The following is a 12827-nucleotide window of genomic DNA, read 5'->3' as shown; positions in this document are numbered from 1 at the left end:
TTAATGCAACGAGGGAAGGTCATCGCTTACGCTTCTCGACAACTCAAGGTGCACGAGAAGAACTACGCCACACATGACCTGGAGATGGGTGCAGTGGTGTTTGCCCTAAAAATCTGGAGACATTACCTGTACGGTACGAAGTGTGTCATTTATACCGATCACAAGAGCTTACAACACATCCTCAATCAGAAAGAGTTGAACATGAGGCAGCGACGCTGGGTCGAACTTCTCAGCGATTACGATTGTGAAATTCGCTACCACCCGGGAAAGGCTAATGTGGTGGCTGACGCATTGAGTCGTAAAGAAAGGACCCAGCTGTACTCTATTCGGATTCAATCCAACCTTCCTTCCTTAATTCGTGAAGCTCAGAATCAAGCGCTTGTGAATGGTGATCTCAAAGGCGTTTTGTCATGTGGAGCCGAGCAGAAATTCGAAACCAAGTCAGACGGCATCCTCTATTTTCTTGACCGAGCGTGGATCCCGAACTCTGAGCCTCTTCGGACGCTTATTCTAAATGAAGCCCACAAGTCCACATACTCGATTCATCCAGGCAGCAACAAGATGTATCAAGATCTTAAACCCCATTATTGGTGGCCCGGGATGAAGAAAGATATCGCTTCGTACGTGAGGAGATGTTTGACTTGTTAGCGAGTCAAGACAGAGCATCAAAGGCCGTCTGGGCTACTTCAACAACCTATTATTCCTCAGTGGAAGTGGGAAGAGTTAGCTATGGATTTCATCACCAAGCTACCACGGACGCCTAGCGGTCATGACTCAATTTGGGTTATTGTGGACATTCTAACAAAATCCGCCCACTTTATCCCGGTTCGTGAAGACTACACTACGGAAAAGTTGGCGCGGGTATACATTCGTGAGATCGTTTCCCGTCACGGTGTCCCTAAGGGCATCACGTCTGATCGTGACAGCAGTTTTTCTTCCAGGTTCTGGAAATCTTTGCAAAAGGCCTTTGGGACAAGTGTGAAGCTTAGCTCTTCCTATCATCCAGAAACTGATGGGCAGAGCGAGAAGACCATTCAAACCCTAGAAGACATGTTGAGAGCTTGTATCCTCGATTTCGGTAGTAGTTGGGAAGCTCATCTGCCACTGGCAGAATTTTCTTACAACAATAGTTACCACGCTACCATTAAATGCGCGCCGTTTGAAGCTCTTTACGGCCGCAAGTGTCGCTCTCCCTTGTGTTGGTCCGAGACCGGGGATTCACAGATCATCGGCCCCGAACTAATACAGGAGACAACCGATCAAATTGCTTTCATTCAGCAGCGACTCAAAGACGCTCGTTGCCGGCATAAGTACTACGCCGACAAACGACGCAAGCCACTCGAGTTTCAAGTTGGTGACCGTGTCATGCTGAAAGTTTCCCCCTGGAAGGGCATAGTCCGTTTCGGGAAGAATGGAAAGTTCGCTCCTAGGTATGTTGGACCATTCAAAATCCTTGAAAGGATCGGACCAGTTGCCTATCGTCTTGAGCTGCCACCGGAACTCAGTAGAGTTCACAACGTTTTTCATGTTTCGCAATTAAAGAAGTGTCTTGTTGACGAGGCCCTTCACATTCCCGTCGACGAGGTTCGAATTAGCGACAATCTGCTTTTCGTTGAAGAACCCGTCGAGATCATGGATCGCGAGGTCAAGAAGACCAAGCGTAGCCGCATACCGCTTGTGAAAGTTCGATGGAATAACAAACGCGGACCCGAATTTACATGGGAACGCGAAGATCAGATGAAGGAGAAATACCCTCATCTGTTCTCTTAGTCTATATTCTTGTAATCTAATTGTCTAGAAGTCAATATAAATTTGCAGCATGTATCAAATAACTGTGTTATTCAATAAATATCATGTTGCCTTGTTATGCTTATAAGTACTCTTTTATTTGCATCCACAAATTTTGGCTACTCAGGGCTCATGCTGGAAAGCACAAGTCATATCTACTCATTCATATAAACCTTGGGGAAATTTATACATCATTTAAGCCAAAATTTGTCATCATTCTAGCATTCATGGAGCATGGTTGTGTGTATGTGTGTGGTGTCGTGTCAAATTTTCTAGCCGCACGCAATAGAGTATATACATTGATACAAGGTGAGCTCGTAATTATAGTCCGGAATATAATTGCATCAAGGTCACAGGTGTATACGTGTATAAGCAATATGCTATTGTGCAACTAGGAGTCGTGAACTCAAGGTTCGTGTAAGGAATTATTCGACAAAGGTTGAAGGAGTGGTGGGTTAGCCGCTGGTACACCCTATATATAAACCCCTTCAGCACGAGTTGAATATGTCTGAAGCGAAACTTGGAATTAGGGACTTATAGTTAGCGTGGCAGCTGTGAGACATTAAATTCAAGAATTATTGAGGGAATTATTCACAGAAGATTGAAGGAGTGGTGGGTTAGCCGCTGGTACACCCTATATATAAACCCCTTCAATCCGAAATGAATATGTCTGATGTAAAGCTTGAGGGTGATGCCTTGTAGTGAAAAATAGTGTGTCGTCCTGTGTGTCATTAACCTAATAGGAGTCGAATGAGACACTCAAGTAAGGTTGAAGGAGTGGTGGGTTAGCCGCCGGTACACCCTATATATAAGCCCCTTCAGCTTGATTTGGGTGGTATCTGAGACGAATATTAGAAGTAGTGGCGCATAGTGGTCATCATGGGATCATGTAATCTTAATCATCGTTGCATCAAGTATACTAAAAATCTAAATTTCGGGACGAAATTCCTCTAAGTTGGGGAGGATGTAACGCCCTGGAATTTGACTGGTAAACTAAAATCAAGAAATCATCGGAAACTATACACTTTGGGTTCTGGATGATAAGTTCGGAATCCATATCATTGGAAAATCTGTTTATTTCAGCTAAAAATGTTTATTTCATAAAAAGAACTTTTATGTTTGAAAAATATTAATTTTGTGTTTTCGAAAAATAAAAGGTTTTTATTAAAAAAAAAGATTTCAAGCGATTACTTGAAAAATGATTTTTATAAAATTTTTACTGAAAAGTTCTAGCTCGTTAAAACTTATGAACTCAGCTAGCCTTGACCCGTAGGTAACCGAAACCCGAACCCGATAGAACCGAGTATATAAGCGTAGTGCAAGAATAAACTCCACCATTTTCTTTCATCTCTTCCACACCCACACCCAAACACCCCAATTCTAGAGAGAGAGTAGTGAGAGAAAGTTGTTCAATCCAAAATTCGAGTTCACCAATCTGTTTATTGTTGTTTTTGGTAAGATCTTCTTGAAAATCATACGTTTTTATCATCAAATCCGGCCCCGAATCGAGCAAAAACCCCAACTTTTGTTTCAAGTGTGTTCTTGGTCAAAAATCGTCATTTTTGGTGTCAAAAAGCATACTTTTGTTGTTATAAACGTTAGGAATCAATAGCCCTATGAATTCCGAGCATTTCCATGTATAAAACATTGATTTTGGGCGAAAAATCATGAAAATCGTCAAAATCCCGTAGGTTTCTCCGTCATCCGGCTTGAAGGAGTCGAATAGGCCCTATTCGGTCGAATAGACCAATCGAACCTGACCCCTATTCGGTCGAACAATCTCCTATTCGGTCGAACAAGAGACCATTCGGTCGAACCAGTGGGCAAACGAACAGACTAACCGAATCAGAATACACATTCGACCGAATACGATTGTATTCGACCGAATGTACATCCTACTCGACCGAACGAGTCCTCAATCGACTGAACGTGTTCTTCCCAGCCCCTTTGACCGAACCAGTACCATATTCGACCGAACAAGTAGCTGGTTCGATCGAACCTGCCCTTATTCGACCGAATGTGCCAGAATCAGCTTGTTTTCAACTTTAAATCTTGGTTTTTGCTCGAGGTCGCGTAGGCTTATACTCTTAGACTTAAAGCGTGTTGTTAACCTATTATGTCCTTGTCTAGACTTAGAGGATCGACGTTTGGCAGCACTCGACCACCCTAGCAACCATACTTAGCCAACAAGGTGAGTTCATAACCCCCTTTTTCTTTTAAGCTTTTCAAATCATTGGGGTGGAAACATGGTAACTGTACACGTTTTGACAAAACTCATTTATTCAAACATTCTTTATCATAGACATTCTTGGCAAATCTTTTGCAAACAATGAACATTGGGGAAACAAGTAATCATGGCAGGTTACTCATACCTTAACTTTCTCGGAAGTTGTGTATGTCTAATCAGTTATTCAGGAGTAAACATGGGAATCATTGATCGCTTAGGGAACATTGGACGTTTGGAAATCAAAGTCATGTGCCCGTTATACATTATCATGAAAACACATCATTCATTGGACAGTCTAGTGGTCGTGTGAACATAGGCAGTATAGGTCACACTAGTGCATATGTTTGGTCTCCAAGTGGTCGATTGGTAGACAGGCCGTCACTAGATGTGGGATTCTAAAGTGTTCGATTTAGAATACACGTGACCTATGGGGTTCTTAAGTGTTCGATTAAGAATCCGAAGGATTTCCTAAGTGATCGATTAGGAATCCAAGAGATACTAAAGTGGACGCTTTAGAATTCTCTCATGGTATCCAAAGTGATCGATTTGGGTTACCATCATGGAAATCAAGTAGCATCGTGTGGTCTTGTGTGGGTTGATGTCTGGTCTCGTGTGATCATTATGCATTATCATCATTATCATCAAGACATGGTTACATATGATTCTTTGGTATCTTTATACATATATCCTTGCTATCATTACACCTGTATGCATGAGAACAATACTTGGGATCATTATACATAACTCTTGCAGTCTTGGTTGAGTTGATAAGCATACCCAAGCATAGTAGGATATGTTGTAGGAGTGGTGGGTTAGCCGATGGTACACCCTATACATAAACCCCTACAACTTAGTCTAGTATGCTTGTGTAGGGCTTATCACTACATTATTAGTTGACCTATCTTTATACCTTGGATTTACAAATATAAACAAGCTTAGCAGAGTAGGTTGTAGGAGTGGAGGGTTAGCCGATGGTACACCCTATATATAAACTCCTACAACCTAGTCTGGTACGCTTGTCTTGTCTTACAAACCTTTTCAAAACCGGGCTTTATACCCAAGCATGGTAAGATAAGTTGTAGGAGTGGTGGGTTAGCCGATGGTACACCCTATATATAAACCCCTACAACTTAGTCTAGTATGCTTGTGTATAATCCCTTTTTCCTTAAACCTATGAATTCACTCATCTACTTTATGTAGTTGACGTTTTTGTTACATGTTTTCAGGAAATGAAGCAGGAAGTAGCAAATAGCTGATAGAGGCCTTACATGGAAGACATTTAGGATTGATGTTAGCATTATCCGTTGTAATGGAACGAATTTGCTACCTGTTGAATTGTTGAAATGTTGACATGTTTTAAGTTTATGCATTTAGACTTTTAAATCTATTGTGCTCAATCAATCACGACCCCATCGCCACGCCTCGGTTTTCCGCCAATTACGACCGGGGTGTGACACCCAGCATGTTCTGTTGCTTTAGCTCGGGGTGTGACAGATTGGTATCAGAGCCAAGACTATAGGATAGGCGGTTAGACGTAACGGCCTAATATGGTTTTTCTTTATGGTCCTTATACGTGATGCTTATACGTGTTACCCTACTTGATTGTTCATTACACTTATATATTTATTTGCTTATTTATTTAATTTAATCTCCAAAATATACACATGCACACACTCTCATAGTATTCCAAGGTATCCCTACCTTAACGCAAAAAGTAGATTTTTATGTTGTTTTTTTGGATCACAAACTTAATTTGGATCCTGCTATTTAAGATCCCTTAAAGGTTGAATTTATATCGGGTTTGTAGCCATCATAAAGGGTGAAACACTATGAAACGATCATTTGACAAAAAGATTCCAAGAATAGAAGGTGATTTACTTACCTGGGATGGTTGAATTGTAGTGTTCGTCTTCTAGGCCAACGAACCGTGTTATATATGTCAACACTTTAAGTTGGCGAATGCAAGCGATCCGGTTGCCTCTTTATATTTTTGTTGGAAGCATAAGAGCCACGGTGATACGTGGACTAATGTTTTCAACAACCCGATTACCTCCTCGTTTACTTTTTTATTGTTATTATTATGATATTTGGGACAAAACGTGTAAAACACGGTGATTTCGTGCACATGTTCAACTCCCCACTTTACAACGATTTTTAAGATTTAATGTTGGGACAACTATTCATGGTGGTTCATGCAAGTTTTTCCCGCTTTTAAATCCTAACACATTATTTCAAACTTCAAAGATTTAAACTATTTAACATTTTATTTATTTGATTTACTAACAAAAGAAAAAAAAAATTAAACATCCTCATCCTCGTATTTCTAGGACTCACAATCATTAAAAACCTCATACTTACTCATTTTCCTCATACTTATATCAGCTACCCCAAACTTATATCATTTCTCTTTTATTATTTTAGAATGCCTCCACTTCGTCGTCAAACTCGCAAGCCGAGCTCTGGTCGTCGGATGGCCGCTATGGTTGCTAAAGAAATCGCCGATGTGATTCCCGGACTAGTAACTCAAATTCAAGTCACCCAACCCACCGTTACTCAATCCACACCTAACCCCACACCTTTCACTTTGAAAAATTTCACCGATGCCAACCCATCTCATGAACTCCAAAAACTCAAATCCGAATTTTGGGAACTTAAGAAAGAGAGTGGTGACAACTCCGCCTCCTCCGATCGCTTTCATGAGCGTAGTCTCTTGGTCCTCCACTTGGTCACTCCTCTTGAGCGGGAGATTGACAAGTATGTCGGTGGGTTGCCTATGCAAATCAACGACTCGGTGACGAGTAGTACACAGCAAACACTCCATGATGCAATTACCTTAGCCGGTGCTCTTTCCGAAAATCATGTCAAAGCCGATACCGTCACTATCAAAAGCTCAAAGAAACCCAATGAGAAAAGTACACGTGAACCATCAACCCTCACCAAAGTTAACCCACAACCTCAATCCATCAACTACTACAACTCATCTCACCACTCCAAGAAGAAAAGCAAACCCAACTACCGAAACTATGCCGTCACCCACCCATCACAACCACAATCTCAATACCAAGCACTCCAAAACCGAAAAACATATTCCGGCTCTTATCCCTTGTGTAACACTTGCCAACGCCATCATCCCGCTTACTCCGCTTTCCGCCAAGGCACTAAGTGTAACCGCTATGGTCACCTTAGCAACGTGTGTGGGAAACCTCTCGTGGGCAACCCGCTCCACCAAGATTCGCTCCATTTAGCCAAAACCGACCCGCTTCGTTTGCTCAAAACCATCCTCCCCAACCTAGAGCTTGTTTCAATTGTGGAGATCCGAACCATTTTCGCAATGCTTGTCCTCGACTTGCATTTGTTAACCATGCCCAAATCATGCCCACACGCTACTACCAAACTCAAGACTACCAAGTTCAAACCTATCAACCTCAAATCCCGCAACTCTTGGCTCCTCCAGCTCAACCGCTCCAAGCCATTCAGGCCCTTCCTCCTCCGCCACACCCGCAAGAAATGCAAGCTCTCCCTCCTCCTCCAGCTCAACAAGTCAACCACGGCAACCAAGGGCGTGCCTTTATGATGAACGCCAACCAAGCTCAAGTTGCCAACGATGTGGTGAACAGTACGTTTTTAATAAATGAGCATTTAGCTTCAATTTTATTTGATACCAGAGCTGATAAGAGTTTTGTTACTTTTAAATTCGAATCTATTCTTGTTGTACCCCGCACTAAACTTTCTCTCCCTTTTTCTGTCGAAGTCACCAATGGTAGTTCCATCACCATCGATTCGGTCATTCGCGATTGTATCCTCACTCTTTGCAAGCACGAATTCTCAATAGACCTCATCTCGATGCAAATGGGAAGCTTCGACATCATAGTAGGTATGGATTGGTTAGCTTTGCACCGTGCCAAAGTTGTTTGTTATGAAAAATTCATTCTGATCCCGCTCATCAATGGTAAAGTCCTCAAAGTCTTTGGCAAAAAGATTCCTAAGAAACTCAACCTCATGTCTTACTCTCGATATCGTAAATACTTGTGCCAAAAGTATGTTTCGTTCCTAGCCCAAGCGGTGGTGAAAGATCCCAAAGGAAAGATAATTCAAGAAATTCCCGTTGTTTGTGAATTTCCCGGCATTTTTCCCGAAGACGTCTCTGGTCTCCCGCCCATTCGCCCTGTTGAATTCTGAATTGACCTTGTGCCCGGCACAACTCTCGTAGCCAACGCTCCTTACCGTTTAGCTCCTTCGGAACTGCAAGAGTTATCAAACCAACTTCAAGAACCCTCCGATAAGGGCTTTATCCGTCCAAGCTCTTCCCCTTGGGGGTGCTCCAATCCTCTTCTTGAAAAAAGAAAGATGGCTCATTTCGCATGTGTATCGATTACCGTGAACTCAATAAACTCACCTTTAAAATCGTTGCCCTTTGCCTCGAATCAACAACCTCTTCGATCAAATCTAAGGCGCAACTTGTTTTTCCTAAATTGATATTCGATCCGGTTATCGTCAATTGCCTGTTCATGAAGACGACATTCCATAAACCGCTTTTTATTCTCGGTATGGATATTACGAGTTCTTGGTTATGCCTTTCGGATTAACCAATGCGCCCGCGGTATTCACGGACCTCATGAACCGCATTTGCAAACCATTCTTGGATAAATTCGTAATTGTTTTTATCGATGGCATCCTTATCTTCTCCAAGACCAAAGCAGAACATGAACATCATTTACGTTCCATTCTTGACCTCCTAAGAAAAGAACAACTTTATGCCAAGTTCTCCAAATGTGAATATTGGTTAAAAGAAGTTCAATTTTTTTTGTCATGTCGTCAATGATAAAGCACCAGCATTAATGAAGTCGGTGGATGGAGAACCATTATCCTTGTACCTAGCTGTCTCTGGAAATGTAGTAAGTGGTGTCCTTGTAAAAGATCATGAAGGTGAACAACATCTTGTTTATTATGTAAGCAAAAGTCTTCTAGATGCTGAAGCCAGGTATTCTCATTTAGAAAAATTAATCCTTGCACTTATTATGGCTTCTACTAAGTTAAGGCGTTACTTTGAAACACATACATTATTTTGAGAATTAATTATCCTGTTAAGAATGTGCTTAGAAAGCCATAATTTTTAGGAAGGATGGTCAAGTAGGCTGTGAATCTGAGTGCATACGATATTGAGTATGAGACCAGAACAGCTATTAAGTCACAGGCACTCGCAGACTTTGTGGCTGATTTCAGTAGTGATATGCGGAAGGAAGCTGACTTGGAGGTTCAACAACTAGAAGAAACCAATGATCCTTGGATCCTCTTCACAGATGGAGCTTCCAACGTAAGAAGAACATGATTAGGTATCCTACTGAAATCGCCACAGGGGGACATAATACCCCAGTCTATAGCCTGTGAGTTTCAAGCCATCAATAATGAAGCAGAGTATGAAGCATTAATCGCAGGTTTGCAACTAGCTAAACACATGAGGATCAGATATCTTCAGGTGTATACAGATTCATTATTAATAGCTAACCACTTTAATGGATCATATGCTATTAAATTTGAAAAACTAACCAAATATCTAGACATTGTGAAAGAACTGTCAAAGTTCTTCGATTCTTGTAGTATTATGCAGGTACCAAGGGAAGAAAATGTTGGGGCAGATGCCTTGGAAAATTTAGTTTCATCCTTGAAGATTACAGAAGCTACGAAGATCCTGATCATCCATATACTTTCACCAGCAATAGAAGAACAAGAAGTTATGGAGATAACAACTAGCAAGAATATTGTGCTTTGGGGCATACAACAAGAGTATCAACAAATGGTAGCTGGGGCATACAACAAGAGTATCAAGATTCGAAGATTCCAAGAATGAGATCTAGTCTTGAGAAAAGCCTTCTAGAATACAACTAACCTTGCATATGGAAAGCTAGCACCTAAGTGGGAAGGCCCCTACTTGATTGAATCAGAAGCAGGAAATGGGGCATATCATTTACTTACCATGGAAGGTGACAGACTCGCAAGGGCATGGAATGCCATCCATCTCAAGAAGTACTTTTTCTAGTAATAATCAAGTATCCTCAAAGGATCAAATATCCTCATAAGGATTAAGAATCCTGAAATTGGTAATATCTATCTGATTACTTATTCATTTCAGATTCTTATTAATTTAAGGATAATATATTCTTAACGTTTGTCTTTTCCAAGTTTTAAATAACAATGCAGAATTCTAGTAAGAGGATCAATGACTAAGAGGTTGGCCCACCTCTCCCTTAAGCTTAAGTTACATTACTATTTTCCTTAGCCTAGCCCACGATTAAGGCGTCGCCCCCGATGGACATATCTTTTAAGGTTTAAAGGTTTTCACATTTCTTATAAATTAGAGTTTCTACACTCTCGTCTAGAGTGCACGTTATCCAACGTATAGTTCGGGGCAGCGGGACCAGTACACGCTTAGTGGCTGACAATTTCGTTGCTTTCGGCTATATGGAGGATCCTACGATTTATGGTAGACGTACCATACCACCGGTTTATAACATTTTCATGTTATCTCAAGACAAAGGTTTCTAACATTTTCATGTTAGCTAAGGTTTTGGCGTTTTCACGTCACTTATGTTTGGGCAAATCCCCAGTTGATATCTGTATCTTTGGGCCAGTCCCCGGTTTGAGCTTGTCCCCGGTTTAACACCAGTTTATTTGGGCTTGTCCCCAGTTTGTTTGGGATTGTCCCCAGTTTGTTAGGTTTAATCCCAGTTAATGTTATAAGTTATTTGCATCAGGTATCCCAAGTTCAATTACAAGGATCACAGAAACATCAATACTTATGGATTCAAGTTCCTTAATTTGTTTCTACAAGGATCAAATAGACATCAACTATTATGGTAACTTATGTCTAATCAGACCTTATGGTATGATTTCAGTCTCTCAGTTTATACTTGTTTGATTTCAATTTATATATTTATGGATATAAGGATCTAGTATTCTCAATTTGTCTTTGTAAGGATAATGTATCCTTGAAACTTTGTTTCAAAACTACCAATAATTCTAAAACTATAACAGACATGCTTAAATAATATATAAACAATCAGCCAATAGTTAAAAGATACTATTTATTAAACTCACTTGCAATTACCAAAAGTTTTAACCCGGACTTCACCATTTAAACATGGGCCACCCGCCCGGGTTAAAGTAAGTTACTACTAATTGTTCATAAGTGCAAGAAAATAAAGACAGAGGCATCAAAGCCTTCATCCCCACAAACAGAGGATCCCTCCACCTTTGCTACCCCTAGAAATTGTCTTAAAGGTCATGGATCCTTTATCTTAATTACTATTGTTCAGTACAAACCATTATCAAATATTCTTAAAAAAATCAGCAAAATAACAAAAAACGGGCTCAGGATTTGTCTTTATTATCCTTCATCGCCCGCTTAAGCAGCTTCCTCATCACCTGCTGCTACTTCCTTTCCTTTATTTGTCTCACCCGCGTCCTTCATACCACTCGTTCCAGCTCCACTCCCATCAACCATCTCGGCATCTTCTTCTTCGTCTCCTGCACCAAGTGCAATCACAGCCTGCCTCCACTTTTCCACATCCCAGGTTGACTTGTCAAAAGCAGGATCACCAGCTTCCATAGCCATCTTGATCCTAGCTTATAACACTAACCTAGCAGCCCACATTTTTGCCTCCTCGGTAGCTTGCTTCATCTCCTCTTGATGCTGGGACTCTGTTGTGGATAACAAATCCTCCAAGCTTTTCTTTTCGTTGGTGAGATTGGCTAGAGATTTGTCCTTCGCTACTGCTGCACTTCCCATTCCAGTAAGGCTCTCCCCCAGTTGGCCCACGATCTTTTCATGATAATCTATGGAAGAGTTCACAGCCTGTACCAAACAATTATGCAAAGCTGGAAGGATTATTGGTTCATAAATAAGGGATATCAGGATCAAGGATACTTAAAACAATGATCATGTCAAAAGGACTCTCTGGCTCCGAAGATCTTTTCCTCTTGGATGCTCCCGATTTGGCTCGAGTAGTGGCAGTTCTCGGCTCGGAGACAGCAGTCGCCTTCAGGGCTTCCTTCTTAACAACTTGTGGGGTTATGAGGTTGCTAATGTCCTCCTAGGAGAACTTGCTGACGGACTTTCTAGACTTCTGAGCGCCTACAAAACACAATAAACAGATAAGTCTTCTATCTAATTTACTTTATTATGCAATTTTAAGTCTTACTTGACATATTACTGGTGGATTCTGAAGATATTTCACAAAAAGCCTCAATGAATTTGGCCGGGAAAGTACAGACTTCAGGATCCAGGGCAATAAACTTTCTTATTTTCTCTCTTGTTCCAGGTAGGTTCGCCAATGAAGCAAAATTGTCCACTGCAAGATGAAAAAACATAATAAAATAGCTAAAAGAAGAATCGATTATCCTAAGCAGCTTCTTCAAGGATCCAGAATCCTACCCTTTTTCACCTATTTTAATGGTAAATCAGCTCCACCTTAAATGGAGCTTCGATTCACAAAAAAAGAATTGATTCCTCCAAAGGGAACCATTCTGGGTTACTTTGAAAATCGGAGTAGGCTATCGGGGTTTTGACTTTAGAACAAAACGGTTTGATCCTTGAGTGGTTAAGGTGTAAAGGTGTGATAGCTCCTGAACACTGAAATTAATCTTCTCTTCCTCTATGATTCTTTCGATAGTACGCAAGACCCTGCAGATCATTGGCATGGCTTGAATGTAACACATTCTCGTTGCATCGAAGAAGCTTTGGTTGAAAACGGGAAAGGGTATGAGTAACCAATAAGGAAAGGACAGGCCAGGAACCATACCCACGTTTTCGAGT

This window comes from Bidens hawaiensis, unplaced genomic scaffold (assembly GCF_021521415.1).
Source record: "Bidens hawaiensis isolate Kalapana, Puna unplaced genomic scaffold, B.hawaiensis_p1.1 tig00000142_1, whole genome shotgun sequence".
Classification (NCBI taxonomy): domain Eukaryota; kingdom Viridiplantae; phylum Streptophyta; class Magnoliopsida; order Asterales; family Asteraceae; genus Bidens; species Bidens hawaiensis.
This window is presented reverse-complemented; position numbering follows the sequence as displayed.